The sequence below is a fragment of the Triticum urartu genome, chromosome 7, assembly GCF_003073215.2.
Source record: "Triticum urartu cultivar G1812 chromosome 7, Tu2.1, whole genome shotgun sequence".
Lineage (NCBI taxonomy): Eukaryota > Viridiplantae > Streptophyta > Magnoliopsida > Poales > Poaceae > Triticum > Triticum urartu.
Window position 1 is genome coordinate 319,220,671 of NC_053028.1, and position 18,378 is coordinate 319,239,048.

The 18,378-nt window shown below is 45.2% G+C and overlaps 1 long non-coding RNA gene across 1 annotated transcript; it reads right to left on the reverse strand.

The window, feature by feature from the left end:
• Nucleotides 1-14,707: 14,707 nt before the first annotated feature.
• On the reverse strand, nucleotides 14,708-16,982 carry LOC125521078. The gene is made up of 2 exons (XR_007289002.1): nucleotides 16,495-16,982; nucleotides 14,708-16,357 (listed from the first exon to the last, which is right to left on the reverse strand). It is a non-coding gene; the product is annotated as an uncharacterized LOC125521078 (long non-coding RNA).
• Between the last annotated feature and the right edge of the window lie 1,396 nt (nucleotides 16,983-18,378).

Genomic DNA, 18,378 nt, shown 5'->3' on the forward strand with positions numbered 1-18,378 from the left:
CTCATCGAGCTAGTACACCAAGCTACCAAAGCGGAACGCCAAGTGCAAGACGATTTCAAGTATGCCAAGTTCTCATCCAAGTCCTACAGCTTCTCCAACAACCAAGCTTCAACGACTCCAACACCGATTACAAAGCCTTCTACTACCAACATCGACAAGTCGAGTTCCAAGAAAGCTTCGTCAACTACAAGCCATCCTACTACGAGCAACTTCAAGCCGAGAGCTTCATCATCATCAACCCCAACTGTTGAGACCGTCAAGACGAGTTCCTTCAAGGTTTTCACTTGCGGAGGCTGAGGCCACAAGTCCTATGAGTGCACCAACAAGCGAACCATGGTCTTCAACGACGATGGCACTCATGACTCCATGAGTGAAGGAGAAATGGAAGCCCTTGAGCAAGTCGCCATGCACCGCCAAGTGAACAATGAAGAAGAACAAGTCTTTTGTGATGAAGACTCAAGTCCCGCCCTTGTTGTCTCCAAAGTCTTGACTCTCCAACATCACCAAGAAGAAGACCCAAGATGCCACATATTCCACACCAAGGCCGGCATCAATGGACGATCCGTCAAGGTCATCATCGATGGAGGGAGTTGTCATAATCTCGCAAGTGAAGAACTTTGCTCCAAGCTCCAATTGCCCAAGACGAAGCATCCACATCCACGCAAAGTGCAATGGCTTAGTGACTCCGGCACCATACAAGTCGAGCACCGAGTACAAGTGTCCTTCAAAATTGGCGCCTACGAAGACACCTTGGAGTGCGACATCGTTCCAATGACTGTTTACCATCTTCTCCTTGGACGCCCATGGCAATTCGAGGAGTCGTCCACAATGGCCGAACGAACCACTACATCTTCAAGATTAAGGGCAAGGAGTACATCCTCTCTCCAATGTCGCCAAGTCAAGTGATCGCCGACAAGCAAGCCACCCATCGTGGAGATCATAGTGAGAGAGCGATCCACCAAAAAGAGAGTGAGCGCCACAAGCCCAAATCGAACACCTCCACGATGAGCGAAAAGAATAACCTAGTCCTATTTGCCACCAAAAGTGAGATAAGAGGAGTGTGTGAGAACCCATCTAGTGTCCTACACTACGTCCTCATGTGCAAGGACAATGCACCACAAACTAACACTTCTCACACTCTTCCTCTAGTCTTGTCTTCTCTTTTGCAGGAATTTCAAGATGTTTTCCCCGATGAGCTACCTCCGGGTCTACCTCCTCTACGAGGCATTGAGCATTGAATCGATCTCATCCCTGGAGCACCTCTTCCGAACAAAGCTCCATACCGCGTCAACCCTGAAGAAACCAAAGAAATACAAAGGCAAGTAAAGCATCTCATAGACCATGGACATGTGCGTGAAAGTTTGAGCCCTTGTGCCGTCCCGGTCATTCTTGTGCCAAAACGTGACGGTAGCTTTCGCATGTGCTCCGATTGTAGACCTATCAACGCTATCGCCGTTCGCTATAAGTATCCCATTCCATGCTTAGATGATATGCTTGATGAGCTTAGTGGTGCCACTACCTTTTCCAAAATTGATCTTAAGAGTGGTTACTATCAAATCCGCATACAAGAGGGTGATGAATGGAAAACCGCCTTCAAAACCAAGTTTGGTTTGTATGAGTGGTTAGTCATGCCTTCAAAACCTCCTCTACATTGGTATATTTGTTGTGGTTTACTTTGATGACATTCTTGTGTTTAGCAAATCTATCAAAGAGCATGTCACCCATGTCCGCACCATTTTGCAAACTCTTAGAAAAGAGCGCCTCTATGCTAATATGGAGAAATGCCTTTTTGGTGTTGATAAGCTCGTTTTCTTGTGTTTTGTTGTTTCCTCCAAGGGTGTTCATGTTGATGAGTCCAAGATCAATGCTATTAAGACATGGCCACAACCAACCAGCTTGCATCAAGTGCGTAGTTTTCTTGGCCTTGCTGGTTTCTATCGTCGCTTTGTGAAGGATTTTAGCACCATTGCTTCACCTTTACATGCTTTGAGCAAGAAGAATGTGCCTTTTGTTTGGGGACCATCCCAAGATACCGCATTCAATGAGCTTAAGAATTTGCTTACTCATGCTCCCGTGCTTGCTTTACCCAACTTGGACAAGCCTTTTGAGATTCATTGCGATGCTAGTGGTAATGGCATAGGAGGTGTGTTAACGCAAGAGAAGCGCGCCATAGCTTATTTTAGTGAGAAACTTTTTGGAGCGCAACTCAATTACCCCATCTATGACAAAGAGCTATATGCTTTAGTCCGTGTTTTGCATGAATGGGAACATTACCTTCGTGCCCATGAGTTTATCATTCATACCGATCATGAGACTCTCAAGTATCTTAAGGGCCAAACCAAGTTGAAAAAGCGTCATGCTAAATGGAGTGAATTTATTGAGTCCTCTCCTTATGTCATCAAGTACATCAAGGGTAAAGAAAACATCATAGAGGATGCTCTTTCCCGCATATGCATGCTTGTTACACAACTCGAGTTAGATGTCATTGGCTTCGAACATATCAATGACTTGTATGAGCATGATGCAACTTTTGCTACTCCTTATGACAAGTGTTTGTCGCATACATCTTGGGAACGCTATTACATCAAGGATGGATATCTTATGCGAGCTAACAAACTTTGCATCCTCAAGTCTTCTCTTCGTTTGTTGCTTTTGCAGGAATCTCATGGAGGAGGCTTAATGGGACATTTCGGACGCGACAAGACGTTCGCCACACTCTCGAAAAACTACTTTCGGCCAAAGATGTTTCGGGACGTCAATCGTTTCACCAACCGATGCTTTACATGTCGCAAAGCTAAGTCCAAAGCTCAATCTCATGGCCTCTATATGCCTCTACCAATTCCATACCAACCATGGGAAGACATTAGCATGGACTTTGTACTTGGTTTGCCTAGGACCCGAAATGGGAAAGATTCAATATTTGTCGTTGTGGTCCGTTTCTCAAAAATGGCACATTTCATTCCTTGCAACAAGATAGACGATGCTTCACATGTTGCTAATCTCTTTTGTAAGGAAATATTGCGTCTACATGGAGTGCCAAAGACTATCGTCTCGGACTGCGACGTTAAGTTCCTTAGCTACTTTTGGAAGACCTTATGCACCAAGCTCGGAATCAAGCTACTCTTCACCACGGCATACCATCCTCAAACCGACGGCCAAACGGAGGTGACCAACCGCACACTCTCCGCTCTACTTCGAGTACTCATCAAGAAGAACATCAAGGAGTGGGAGGAGTGCCTACCTATCGCCGAGTTCGCCTACAACCGAGCAAGACACTCAACAACCGGCAATCCCCCTTCGAGGTCGTCTACGGATTCAACCCATTGTCACCATTGGACATTCTTCCTCTACCACTCCAAGAGCGCATCAATTTGGACGCAAAGTGCACGAGCGACCCATCTCAAGAAGGTGCATGAAGATACAAGAAACACCATCGAGCGCCAAGTACAACGCCTTGTGATCAAGCTCAACGTCAACAAGCACCCTATGATATTCAACATTGGAGACCTCGTGTGGCTACACCTTCGCAAGGACCGCTTTCCCCAAGAATGCAAGTCCAAACTTCGACCACACGTGGATGGGGACCATTCAAAGTGGTTGCACGCTACAACAACAATGCATACAAGATCGACATCCCTCGTGACAAGTACTCCATGAGCGACTCTTCAACATCAAAGATCTCTCGCCCTACCATGGTGATGAGGATTCGATTTGAGGACGGATCTACCCCAAGGTAGGGGAGATGATGCGGAGCATCCCAAGATCATCCCCATGGATGCACCTACACCTCCAACGACACCACTTGGACCAATGAACGAGCCCGAGCCAAGGCTATCGAAGATAAGATGAACTCACTCCTCTCCGAGCTTCCACTTTCTATGCATGAGACATGGCTACTACCTAAGTCCGAGGTGTTGTGCATGATTAGGCACCAAGAGGACCCTCTCGAATATGCGCATGAAGATGTACAAGTACCCAAGTCCACGGATGAGGAGAACCAACAGAAGGAGCCAAGAGCATCTCCCAGGCCCCGGACATCCGGCCATGACCCCGGACATAGGCACCTGGAGCATCGTCCACTACAGCAGCACAGCCGCCAGAAGCGACAGGCCCCAGGCATCCGGCCGCAATAGCCCGGACATCCGACCTCTCCCGAGCCCCCGGACATCCGGCCGCCAGCCCGGAAATCCGGCCCCTCCGAACCCGAGAGCAACAAATGCCACCACTCCAGCCCGGACATCCGGCCTCCCCAACCCTGACATCCGGCGTCGCCTGAAAGCCCGGACATCCGGCCCGACCAGCCCGGACATCCAGCCTCCCCTGTCTGCGGACAGTGAAGGGTCGAGGCCCGTGTATCCCTTCTCCCCCCTAGACTATATATACTCCACCTCGCCCAACTTTCTAGGGTTAGCATTGGTTTAGCTCATATTTGAGATAGAGCATTGCTCATCCACATCGGATCTACTCCACGAGAGACACCGTGGCCCCTCTACGGAGAAGATCCACGTTGGATTCAAGGCCTCCTCACAGAGAAGAACATCAAGACATCCTCACGGAGAAGACCATTACCATTGTATCGTTCCTAGTTGATCGCGTACCGTGTATTGTTCCATGTATCCGAGGATCTAGCACATGTGTGAATTATCCATGTTGGTTTGAGTGTTCCTCTTCGTTTCCCCTTTGTGTTTCTATCATTTTCCCCTTTGTGTTCCTCATGTTCTTCGCGGGATTCCGCTACTTTCATGAAAGATCGGGCGATTAGGGTTCCACCCTACATCATAAAGTTATGAACTTTGCATTGTTGATGATGGTGGGTAGACCATCTTGATGTTGGATACCAAGTGTTGGTCGTGGTTGTGATCGCCGGAAAGATCATTGTTTGAGACCAAGTGTTGGTCGTGGTTATGATCGCCGGAAAGATCTCCGTTTGGTTACGAGGTAACCTGATTTCAAAACCCCGATGGGTGGTTCGTTTGTGACCCAAGAGCGATCACCATTGGTAAGCAAGTCCGAGGGGCTTTTATCACAAGAGCATGGTCACAGCATGTCGGATATATTGTTGCATTATTAAACAATTGGTTAACTATCATGATGTTGTTTGTCATTATGTTTATGCTTGTTGTGAGCTTGCAAGTACATTCAATGTACTGACCTGGCATGTCATGCCAGATTTCAGGAAAGTCCCGTTGGAAAGGAGTGCTGTCCAAGTCTAGATCGTCTCCACATCGGTGTCCCTGTGCTATGGAGTTCCAATATGACATTGTTCCGCTACCGCGTAGTTTTGATGATCGAGGCCCCTTTATGTTCACTAAATAATGTACATATTGTTCAGTCGCACCGAGTGTGCCGCTTGGCCTCGCCACCTGTTGGAATATAAACTATGATCTGCTAGCATCAATAAAGCGGTTGTTTTCTGTACAAAGATGTTGTGTGTTGCCAGAAGGCATGATCTCTGGGTTGGCAATGCATGGTAAACTGGTTGCTCTGAGCCGGGGTGCCACAACGCTTGGTATCAGAGCCGCGCTGACTGTAGGCCATGCTAGACTACGGCGTGTTAATTGGACGTTAGATACGAGTTTAAGTTGAGTGCCGGTAGCATTTGTAGCTGGTTGTTGCTTTGCATGCACTCATTCTATTTTTATGCTAACCTGCTAATGGTTGTGAGTGTAGATGGCTCCAGTGCCATATCCGTGCCAGTTGCAGCTGATGTCGTACACGTCGCCGCATCTTCTCCGTAACGTGTGGCGTCGGTTTTACCCTCTCGGTGACGACCCAGTCTATCGTGTGTACCGGGAGCGTCTAGCAGACTCAGTGTATGAGTATCACACAGTGGTTACTCTGCACACCAGTTCCGATTCCAGCACTTGCACTCGTAATTCTCGGAGCGGTTACGCTTCTGCCGCTTCTCAGGCTGTTCAGTTTGCTGCATTCGAGGTCCTTGTCGAGCTTCATTATAACGAGGTCCGGATGCAGAATCACCCAGGTTTCTACTACTATCCCTCTCTGCACGACAATGGTCGTGTCCGTTTCCCTATCATTGACCCGGAGTCTGATAGTGTTGCTCGCCATCTTTCTCGTTATATCACTGCTAGCTACCTTATGATCCATGAGCTGGCTCGAGAGCTGACTCGTGCTCGTACTGCCTTAGCCTCTACTAGATCTGTCACTGCTCCATCCTCCCTGGGATTTACTCCTTATGTTCCCGCCATTTCTAGTTCCCCCATTTCATCGGTTACCCATCCGAGTAGCTCGGGCACCTCGACCGTGAATCCTCTCAGTGCTCCTGCTGAGTGGGTTTCTCTTCTCACTACTCCCGTAGCCCCGATGCTTCACCATGCACCTGCCCCGGAGGGAGAGCCCTCGAGGCAGAGTCGTCGTGTTTCCTTTAATCCGGAGGTTTCCGTTAACGTCGTCAGTTCAGGATCCAAGTGCGCTTCGAGAGAGGACCCCGCAGCACCAGCAGAGCAGTAGAGCTTCGGAGTATCCGCAGTCGTCAGGATGATGTACGGATGTAGTCGTACGTGTCATTATGTTTCATTTCCTGTATGAGATTAGTTGAACCTGGCATGTTGTTTACCTTTCATGTATGAGTCTATGTATAATTATGTTGGGACTCTATTTTTTCGCTGTATTTTCTTCGTTATTTCGTTTTCTCTCGGGATTTGTTGCTGGCTTTTCCCCATTTTATTTGGATGTTTCTCATCTCGGTTGCGTTGTCTTGGGAACAATACACAATAGGATGCCGCGGGGAGGCAGCAGTAGCGGCGCTCATGAGGATGCTCCTGTTCGTCATTCCGCACAACAGGCAAGACACTCCTCCGAGCCGTACGTTCCACCACCGCCTCCACCGCCAAATCCACCCTTCACCAAACAAATATTGCGTATGTTTGAGGAAAGGAGGAATAATGATCTGATTGAAATATTAAGAAGTGTGCAAGCTGTGGTTGGACAGAATGGAAATCAGAACGGTCATCACTCCAAGCTGTCAGATTTTCACAGGACCAAGCCTCCCAATTTCAGTCAGGTTATTGATCCCTTGGATGCAGACGATTGATTGCGAACCATTGAGAGGAAGCTTGAGATTGCTCGTACTAAAGAAAATGATAAAGTTCCATTTGCAACTCATTATCTTGAAGGCAGTGCTGCCATATGGTGGGAAAATGCAAAAGCCATGTGGCCTGCTGATGAAGAAATCACCTGGGCAAAATTCAAGGATCAGTTCAGGAAATATCATATTCCTACTATAACTATGAAGGTTAAACAGCGTGAGTTTCTCGCACTCATCCAAGGAAATCAGTCTGTGGGTGAATATTTGCAAAAATTCAATCATCTAGCCTGTTACTCCCTTTATGACGTGGCCACCGAAGAAAGAAAGATTGACAGATTTCTTGGGGGATTAAACTCGCAACTCCGATGTACCCTTAGTATGTTTGATTTCCTAGATTTCCCAACTCTAGTGAACAAGGCTTTCATTGCTGAAAGGGAGCACAAGCTCATAACGGACAACATGCCTGCTAATAACGATCACAAGCGCAAGTTTGAGCCAAGGAAGGAAGGGCAACCAGTGCAAAAGGCTCGTACCTGGCAGCAGACTCAGGTGGAATCCAAGCCCAATTGGCACCAGAATGTTAACAAGACCACCACCCAAGTCAAGAATGTCGTGACCAACCCGGTGCACGAGGAGCGCTAGTGCAACAATTCTTGCTTCAGTTGTGGGAAAACCGGACATTATGCCAGACAGTGTCCCAAGAACGGCAAGACAAGTGCACTAATCAGGCCACAAGTCAATTTTATTGAGTCATGCCCGACCCAGCAAAACATCACTGGGCACGTTCATCACCTCTCTGCAGATGAAGCCCAAGAGAACCCCGAAGTCGTCATTGGTATGTTTCCTGTTAATAACATACCTACCGTAATTCTATTTGACCCTGGGGCTTCCCACTCTTTTATTTCTTGGAGTTTTGTTGCCCAAAACAAATTCCTGTGTTCTCTTTTGGGCAAGAATATGCTGGTACGAACCATGGGATCCTTAATCAAGAGCAATCTAGTCTGTCGTAATCTAGAAATCAATATCAACGGAGTGTGTTTTCCAACTTCCTTGATAATCATTGAGTCTAAAAAGTTGGATGTTATCTTGGGTATGAATTGGTTGACCCAATATCACGTATGCATAAATTGCGCGACCCGAGAAGTCACTTTGACCAGTCAGAAGGGGCAGGCTACCAAATTTTATGCTCGTATAAGCATACCCAAGAAAGAAATGGTTTTCACCGCTGTCGCTGGTGAGTTGGAATTAATTTCCGTGGTCAGTGAATTTCATGATGTATTTCCAGAAGAACTGCCAGGCATGCCACCAGATCGAGAGCTTGAGTTTGCAATAGATCTTGTGCCCGGAACCGCACCATTATACAAGAAGTATTATCGTTTGCCTTCATTAGAACTAGTGGAGCTAAAGAAACAGCTTGATGAAATGCTCCAGAAAGAATATATCTGTCCCAGCTCTTCACCATGGGGATCACATGCTATCTTCATGGACAAGAAGGATGGTAGTCTCCGCATGTGTGTGGATTACCGTCAGCTAAATGATGTCACCATCAAAAATAAGTATCCGCTGCCAAGGATTGATGATTTGTTTGATCAGCTCAGTGGGGCCAAGGTATTCTCTAAGATTGATTTAACGACATGATATCATCAGCTCAAGATTAAAAAGGAAGATATTCCTAAGACCGCATTCACCAATCGATATTGTCTTTATGAATATACAGTTATGTCCTTCGGTCTCACCAATGCCCCTACCTTCTTCACGCATATGATGAACAAAGTATTCATGGACTTCCTCGACAAGTTCGTGGTAGTCTTTATGGATGACATACTTATATACTCAAAAAGTGAAGGAGATCACAAAGAACACCTCCGAGCAGTGCTACAGCGACTCCACGATCATCAGTTATATGCCAAATTCAGTAAATGCGAGTTTTGGCTAAAGCAAGTTGGATTTCTTAGACATGTGCTATCCGCCAAAGGTATAGCCATGGACCCAAACAAAGTAAAGGATGTGCTCGATTGGTTGCCACCCATAACCGTATCCCAAATCCGGAGTTTTCTTGGATTAGCCGGATACTACCGTCGTTTCATTGAAGGGTTTTCCAAGATTGCTAAACCCATGACGGAGCTGGTCAAAAAGGATAAGAAGTTTGAATGGACTGGGGACTGTGAGAAAAGATTCAATGAGCTAAAGATACGGCTGACGACCGCACCTGTGTTGACTCTTCCAGATATCTACTACATATGCAACAAAGTGACATCGCCTACTTTGTGGCCTGTTGCGACATATGCAACAAAGTGAAGGAAAAGCATCAGAAGCCAGCCGGACTTCTCCAACCACTGCCAGTTTCACAATGGAAATGGGATGATGTCTGCATGGATTTTATCACAAGTCTACCTAATACTCAGCGAGGCAATGATGCAATCTAGGTCATAGTGGACACCTTAACCAAGGTGGCCCACTTTATCCCGATCAGAACCACATATCGGGTGGCTCAACTTGCACAACAATATATATCTAGAATAGTCAGTCAGTATGGAGTACCACAAACAATCACTTCCGACCGAGGGTCACTTTTTACCTCTGCTTTTTGGTCCCGTCTCCATCAAGCCTTGGGGATAGCGCTAAAATATAGTACCGCTTATCATCCTTAGGCTGATGGACAGACGGAGCGGGTAAACCAAATACTCGAAGCTATGTTATGAGCCTATGCTTTGGCCCAAGGGCCTAAATGGGAAGACTTCCTGCCATATGCCAAGTTCTCTTATAACAACAGCTTCCAGACCAGTCTAAAGATGTCACCGTATGAGGCCTTCTATGGCCGTAAGTGCCACACTCCTTTAAATTGGTCTCAAACTAGAGATAGCCATGTTTTCGGAACAGATCTCATGATGGAAACTGAGAAGCAAGTTAAGGAAATCCGAGACAGATTGCAATTGGCCAAATCATGGCAAAAGAGTTATTATGATGCAAAACACTGACATGTCAGTTTTGAACCCGGGGAACATGTATATCTCCGAGTTACTCCTATGAAAGGAGTCAAGAGATTCCAGACTCATGGAAAGTTGGCACCCAGATTTGTTGGTCCGTCTCTAGTTATGTCCAAAGTGGGTACTGTTGCATATCAGTTGGAACTACCCCCTGAATTGTCGGAAGTGCACAATGTGCTTCATGTTTCATAGTTGAGGCGATGCATATCGCCACCCGAGAAAAAGACTGCTATGATTTAAATAGAGTTAGCGAAGGATTTAACCTATGAAGACAGACTGGTCAGAATTTTGGATCAGATGCAAAGGGTCACCCGTAGTAAAGCAAGGAAACTTTACAAAGTTCAGTGGGAGCATCACACAGAGGCAGAATCAACTTGGGAACGAGAAGAATTTCTAAAGGCACATTACCCAGAATGGTTTTCCCAAGCAACCGAATCTCGAGGACGAGATTTATCCTAAGTGGGGGAGGTTTGTGACAGCCTGGTTTTTACCCTCTTTCTTTTCGTTCGATTTTCATTTGATTTGGTTTTGAAAATTGGAGTTTTGAATCTTTTCATATGGACTTAAACACTTGGGTACCCCTTGACTTTCACCCAAGTGCCTCATATCCTTCCCTAACTGTCACTTTCTCTCTGGTTCACCTCAAAATAAAATTTTGAATATTTTTCTTAAATGAAAAACATTCATTTCCCTCTCTTAAACCCTAGCTAGCTCAATGTGCTCCAAAGCAACCTCAATTTTTCTTGCCCGCAAAAACTGAGAAAATTCACAAATATTATTTGAACCCTAGGGCACCTTCCTGAGCAAAAATATTTCATCACTTTTTGGAATATTTTTGCTACAGAAAATATTTTCTGTTCTGGACAGAAATGGTAGTTTCTACAGCAACTACCATTTTACTTTATCTATTGTGGTTGATTTTTCTTGTGCATCATCACCTTAGTAGATGATTGCTACCCTCCAAAACCCAGCTCCAAACTCTCAGTAGTTTGACCTCAGTAAGCTCTCAAAGTTACTGACCAGAAACTTACCAGGAAGATGAAATCTATTCTACTGCGTCTGAGTCCAAACCAAAGTGTGGTAACATCTAGAACTACCACGAACTACAGGCCAGACATGAAGTTTGGGCTTAGGTCGGCCTAAGGCCAGAGTTCACGCGGTGACCGCGTTCGTCCAGGCATGCTGGCATACGGCCGACGCGCTCTGCGACACACCCGAGCCTATGTTGATCGCGTGCTCGCCTCTCCACCTGCCTAAACTTGCCAAACCTCGCCACAATCATCGTCCCGATCTTCTTAACTCTCTCCTGGCGCTCTCCGACGCCGGAGCTTGCCGCAGCGAGCACATGAGCGGTCCGGCCAACGCAACAGTGCATTGCACACTATGCTCGTCGTCACCCTCGTGCCCCTATGCTCGTCTCTGCTCGCCCACAGTTCCGGCGTGAGCTCCGTCCCCTTCTCCCTCACTCACTGACGCCGTTCGTTGCCGGGCACCGTGTCCAGGTGTCCTCCGGCGGAGCCCGACCCCCCCTCGATGCTCGGCTATAAATAGAGCCCTCCCCAGCCTCATAGAGCATCATCCACTACTCCCACACACTCCACGATCTTGTAGAAAGCCGTAGCCCGGCCGGGCAGGCCACGGGCCACCATCCCCGAGCTCAAGCTCGATGGCGATCCCCTTGGGTCATCTCCGCAGCTCCAGCCCCTCCCAGGCCCGGGCAACCCTTCCAGGGCCCCCACCGTGCCTCGGTGGTGCCGTTCCGCCCGGTTGGAGCCCCTGGTGTCGCCTTTGGTCGCCGTCGTCTTCATCTCCGGCGACCTCTGCTTCCTGTCCTCGCTAGAGAGGCTGATTCTGACGCCGTCTGACCAACCCTAGCTAATCTACGGGTATGGGCAGGTGCGTCTCCATCTTCTCTTTCGATCCCTCCCTCTCGTTCTGGCCAAGAAGCTCTCCTCGCCGGCAAGTGCTCCGGCGGAACCACGCTGCCCTCTGTTTCCCTCTCCCCTTCCCCTCACCTGACTAGCGAGGCCCGCTAGTCAGCCACTCTGTACGCGCGCAAAGCGGTACGAGTGGTGGCGCCCGTGAGGTTTACGCCTTCGATGTCACCCCAGTTCTGTTCAAACTAGTACAAATGCCCATGCGTTGCAATGGGCGAAATTGCTCAAAAAGTGCAACGGGCGAAAAACACTTTACACCTGTTCGGTGTGCCATTACTCGCCATTTCCTATAGTAATTTCTGATAAACATCGGTAATAAGGTTACACTATTATCGTTTTTCGGAGCACAAATTGTGGACGTGAAGAAGCCACCTAAACGTCTTTCATTCGGTTTTATCTTTTGCCTTTTGAAAAAACATGAATATTTCTTTGTTTTATTAAAGAAAATGAACAAATTTGAATTTATCTGTTATTGTTAGAACTGAAACATATTTTGAAGAACTTTTTGAACAAATGATTTTTTTGAAACACAATTAATATGGATCGGGGGAGTATTATGATTTTAAATTTTGTGACCAATTTTGAATGTGTTTTTAAAAATGGACTATCTTTGCAAAATTTTGAGAATATTTTTAAAAGCATGAACATGTTGAAAAATGTGAATATTTTTTGAAAGCAAGAACAAATTGAAACACTCTTTTTAAAAAAATGCACTCTCGGTGTCCGTAGTTAAAAAAGGATGTTTGGTGTCCACTTGATCACGAACCAGTCCGAAGATGGCAATCCAAAGACAATGAGCTCGGCGAGAAAAATGTAAAACTAATTTATAATTCCACAGAAATGACCCTTGCAGAATCCATACAAAACGCAATCATTGAAGCAACCATTTTATAATGATATATTTAAAAGAAACTGAATGACGCAGCATGTTGTTTCAGAATCACGTTTATATTCTCTCCCTTAGAAGAATTACTTCAGTTCTTTCAAGACAGAACCATACAACAAAATGTTTCAGATGTCAGAACACTCTGAATCAGTTTATACACTCTGAAATATAAATTCAGGCCATATACATCCCAATTCTGCAGCTAACCTAGCAAGTATTACACTTTTGGAACCAAAAACTTGAAGGTAGAATAGCACAGAATTAGTAAAGAACTAACCTCCATTTGAAGGTAATTGCATGCATTTGTGAATCCAAGCATAGTTATATTGAAGAAATAATTCTGCAAATATAATATGGATCAAAAATTCAGAGATCTCATGAGAGGTGGACTTATGCCCAATATATCGGGAAACAATATGCATGTTTCACCATGTAGCTAGAACTGAAGCAAATTATCTAGAAGGAATAGAAAGAGAAATTAGTTCATGATCCAGGGGCCAAATTGGTAAAAAATACTATTATATTGAAAAGAAACATCAACATCCGTAAACTTCACAATGACACAACTACAGTCTTGTGCCATATTCGGTTACACGCCATGAAATGGAAGAGAACCGCACACAGTGGTGAACAACTGGCTTTGCCTGACCGAGCAGCGGGAAACAAAATTTCCAATCTTTTGCTAATTTCAATTTTTTTTAAGTAAACATCCGAGCTTCAAAAACATAGTACAATGAAAAGGATACAAGAAGATTGCCAGCTAACTTTAAGGATCTTATCAACTTCAACATAAAACCACAGTTGCAATAAGCTAAATTACGTAAAATAAAGATAAAAGTAACCAAAGTAACATGTTTCTTTCTAATCCCTATTTATGAATTTAGTCACATCTTGCTACTAGCAAGGAGGGTGGGATTTCCAGAACTCAGATGCACTACGGCTTATAAGACAATTAAGCAGAGACCATATGTGGCTTCGGTCCAGGATTTGGTTTAGCACCAAAACAACGCTTGGATCAGTGACACAAACAATTCATCTCAGCAAAAGCAGCTACAAATATTTTATTGGGTCATGTAAAGAGAATGGGCAGATAACACCATTCACTTCAGGATTCGTCCAAGGCCACACAGAACTGTCCCAAGATTCACTGCTGCCAGAATGGAGCAGATGCATTTAATTAAGCATGAATATTTGCATTGTGATTCCACAGTATGCACTGTACGTACTTTAGTTAAGTATGGATATATATATATCTGAACTTGCAAAATATACATTGGTCAGTGTTATTCTTTTCTATTCAAATTTTGTGTTCCACCATGATATAGAAATTGCATATAAAATACAGTTCAAAACAGGTGATGTAAATGAAATTACATATATTTATCACCGTTGTATGCTCAGTAAGTGTTCATAAATATATTTTATTTACCATATATTTTTACACAAACACAACACGGCAACATCCGGTTGGTGCCGCCCGGTGGCGAGGAGGCAGTGTTTTCCTTAGCACCAATAACTGGAGATGCACACTACAGCGTGGATTGACCTACAATGGGTGTGGGATCCAGGATAGAGGATGAATGGGAGCAGTAAGGAGGGAGCGTGTGGGAGTGGGGGACCCGTGAGGGGCGATGGAATAGAGGAAGAAAATCCTTTTAATATAACCACTGCTGCTCCTTACACCTAACGCTAGGTTACAGACAAAATCATGGTATAAGAACAGGGGTTCTATAGAGCATACATGCCCAGTTCCTAAAGATTGCTTCTATTTTATCCTTAAGATGTTTAGTGCCATTGGAATTTAGAGCATATCTGTTCTGTGACATAAAGAAAAGCATGATCTTTGGTATACTATAGAACAAAGATAATCACTATTCAGAGCTTGAAAAACATCATCTTGAAGAATGATTTTGTTTCTTCAAGAATTCGCCACAAGAATCCTGTACAAAACACTCTGATCCAATATGAGGTCGGTGGAACTACATACATGACATGACAAAGAACATATCAGTCACCAAGGATTGTTTTTAAGTAGCCTCGCTCATGAGCAGGATAAGTGGCCTTCAGTGGGATGTAGTCCAATTCGTCACCAAAGAATCTAAAATCGACACAACACAGGTTGTTATTGTGGTGGCCGGCAACAACACACTCCCTAGCGTAGATATCGCCGCAAGGTGCATTGGTCTGTCCGCTGCCGCCGCCCATCCTGGCAACATCAGGATAATGGTGACTCGGGCCTGGTTGCCCCTGGACTGGAAGAGCCTGATAACTTGCGCCTAGAAAAATATCAAACTACATCTTAACCAATGTTTACATTCCACCAAAATGGTAAAAGGATGCAAACAGAAATTTAGTATAATTGCAAGGAAATATGTGCTAATGAATTTTATGCAGACTAAGTGCACAATTAGGAAATAAAAAAATATAAGTAGTCAAATACATGACCAAATAGCCGTAAAGTTCATTGACAAGAAAAGTTGTAGAAATGAAGATAAATTTTAGAAAATCTAAGCAGCGTGGACTCCATATCTAATACATGAAGGAAGAGGAAGCCCATGTAAGTTCATGACCCCGGAACCACTAAGGCAAGCCATTGTTGTAGCAAGACAAAAAGGAGCTGCAAAGCAGGTTAAATTGCAAATCTACATCCAAACTTACCATGGCACTACATCTTTTTTGTTCAGAAGTAATTGAAAGATATACAAACATTGGCTAACATACTTTCAGAAAAGCACAGTCCCGATCATACTCACAAATATAAGTTTTGGTTTTCAACTGGCAGTGATTGTCCCCCTAACGCAAGCCTCTGCCTATAGCTTTAAACTGAACCAACAAGTTATCATGTCATTCATTTACAAAGTAATGCTTAGAAGACTAATTTCCCGAGGGAAAGAGTCAAATATACTTTCAGAATGTGCAGTTTAGATTATCTTTGCTAGTACCAATTCTGAACATAGCACAACAGTTTAGCTCCTGTTATTTAAGCTCGCAGTATTTAAACCGAGAATTGCTCGCATGTCATGTATTTTTTTGTAGTTGTAATCCCAGTAGTATTTACTTGCGCATTTAGGAATATCATAGTTAAAGCTAAAGAGGAATTGTCCTAGCATAATTTACATTTCAGAATGTTACAGTAGTAATGTAAATACAGATGGTTGAGACGGAAGGAAGGAGCTGATGCTGCTGCTCCAGACCGAATCAAATCAAGGTGGTGCATTGTAGACCCTGCAATCTATCCATCCATTCAATCCATATACAATCAGGTATTTGCACAGAAGGTGCAAACAGTCCACTGTAGACACTGTAGTAGAGAATAGATAGAGCTTCACCTGCAGAGCAGAGAATCCAATGGAATCCAACAGAGAGGAGAAGAAAAGAAGGAAGACCTGCAGATGGTGGAGGCCTCAAGGATGACGACCTGAATATGGTGATGGAACCCCATCACCATCAGGAAGAAAAATGCTTGAGCTACTGGTCCATGGCGATGTTGGGTGTGTGCCTGCGTGAGGGAGAGAATATCATCAGGGAAGGGGAGGAAAGAAGAGCAGAACCCTGGCGTCGGCACTCCCCTCTCCTCATGGGATTCAAGCAGTCGCCGGGGGAGAAGAGAAGGGGTGGAGGGGTTTTTAGTCATACCGCCGTCGTCGAGGTAGCCACCACCGTCATGATCACCGTCGGTCACCATGGCCTGGCGGCTAGGTTATCCAGCGTGAGGAATGAGGGAGGGAGGGCGGATTTGACCCCTGCCTGAGCTGCCGTGGCCACGGAGAGAAGGGGAGGGGTCGCTGTGGCCATGGAGGCCTGCCTCCAACTACAAGGACTTCGCGCTGTCATGCTAGATCCTTCCGTCTCCCGCGCCCGTCTGCCATGACCCGGCTCCGGCGAGCATGCCTGGGTCACCACACCGCCCCTCTTTTCTCCCATCTTCTCTTCCTCACCACCCTGTCTCTTTTCTGCCATGGATCCGCCCGGGAAGCCACGCTCTGGCCTTCCTCATCATCACTGACCACCCCTGCCTCGCCGCCCGCCACCCGATCCGCCACCCCAGCCCCTGCCGTGCACAGATCTGCCGCTCCCCCAGCCGCTCCAGCCACCGCGTTGATGTAAAAAAGACCGCGGGTTGAATATACCAAACCACACGGTCCTTTTTGTAAAAACGAAACCTTTCCCCAAATTAGCCACTTAAAATGGGACTGCGGGTTGAATAAGGAAAATCACAGGGACTTTTTTACAAAATTGATGACGACGTACACCTAGAAGCTACAGCCGGTTTATTAGTAGGTAAAGATTTAATTTTGTCCACATAGCTTCAAACAGCCACAACTTTTTAACCATAAGTCCAAATCAATTGATTCTTTTTGAATTGTATTCTTTGTGAAGAAATCTAGCAGCTCGCCCAAAATGAGAGTTTTCTCTGCTGTCTAGATTTTCTGGTGAATTTCAGAAGTGTTCTTGATGTTTTCTTTTGTGTTTATAAATATTTTGAGAGAGTGAAGCTTGTCTTGAGGATCACCAAGAGGATTGTGAACCTCATCTATACTAAGGCAAGCCACAACAACATTTTCATGGTGCCATTACAATATTTGTGATTTTTGTTTCAACTTGAATGAATGATTTAATCCATGCATTTAAATCACCATTATATTATTTATATTATGTTGGTTGCTTGTTTTAGTTAATATGCTTAGTTTACAGCAAGTCTGAAGCTAACTAAGTTGGTTGAATAACTAGAAGAAATAGTTATATGAAGAAGTAATATGGATATGGATATAAGTAATTATTTTGAGTTATTTTCTTGGAGGAGAAAAATGATAAATTTGCTAAGTAAATATTCTGTTTAAAGTGATGGTTAATCAGAATCAGAGAAGTGATATGAGTTGTGATGCTGATGCTTAGAGTGCATAAAGTTGACCCAGTTACTTCCGATGATATATGATGCATATATTAGTGCTGCATTTCATGGCATATTATGACACTGGTTAATTTCACTTTAAGTCAAACCTAATGATAACTCAACTTGAATATATCATTGACCGGGTCATGGTGCCACTGAATCGAGTTTTTCCATGCAACCACATTTGCCTTTATGGGAAGGCCTTTATTCGGTCTGTTGTCATGCCTCTGATCGGTGCCTCCAACGAGGGAAGGTTATGGGCGTGCGGTACCCTGGCCTGGTAAGCAGACATAACCTTGTATGCCTGTTGTTGATGTTATGGTACCTTGTCCCCATTTGGGACCGTTTATGTTTGGCCATGACGGTGGCTGTTGGTGTCTTTGGAAGACACGGGGCCACCCGGGACTAGTGCAGTAAGGAGTGAGTCAGAGTGGCCGAGAGAGTGTCATGGCAATGGAGGGGTTTCGTTGGAATGCCGTTGGTCCACCCGAATGGGAGTGCAAGGCCATGGGTTCCGTGGTGTGGGTATAGTGCGCTACCTCTGCAGAGTGTATTAAATCTATCGATAGCCGAGTCCACGGTTATGGACACGCTCGAAAGTAGGTCACACCATGGGTCAATGTTTA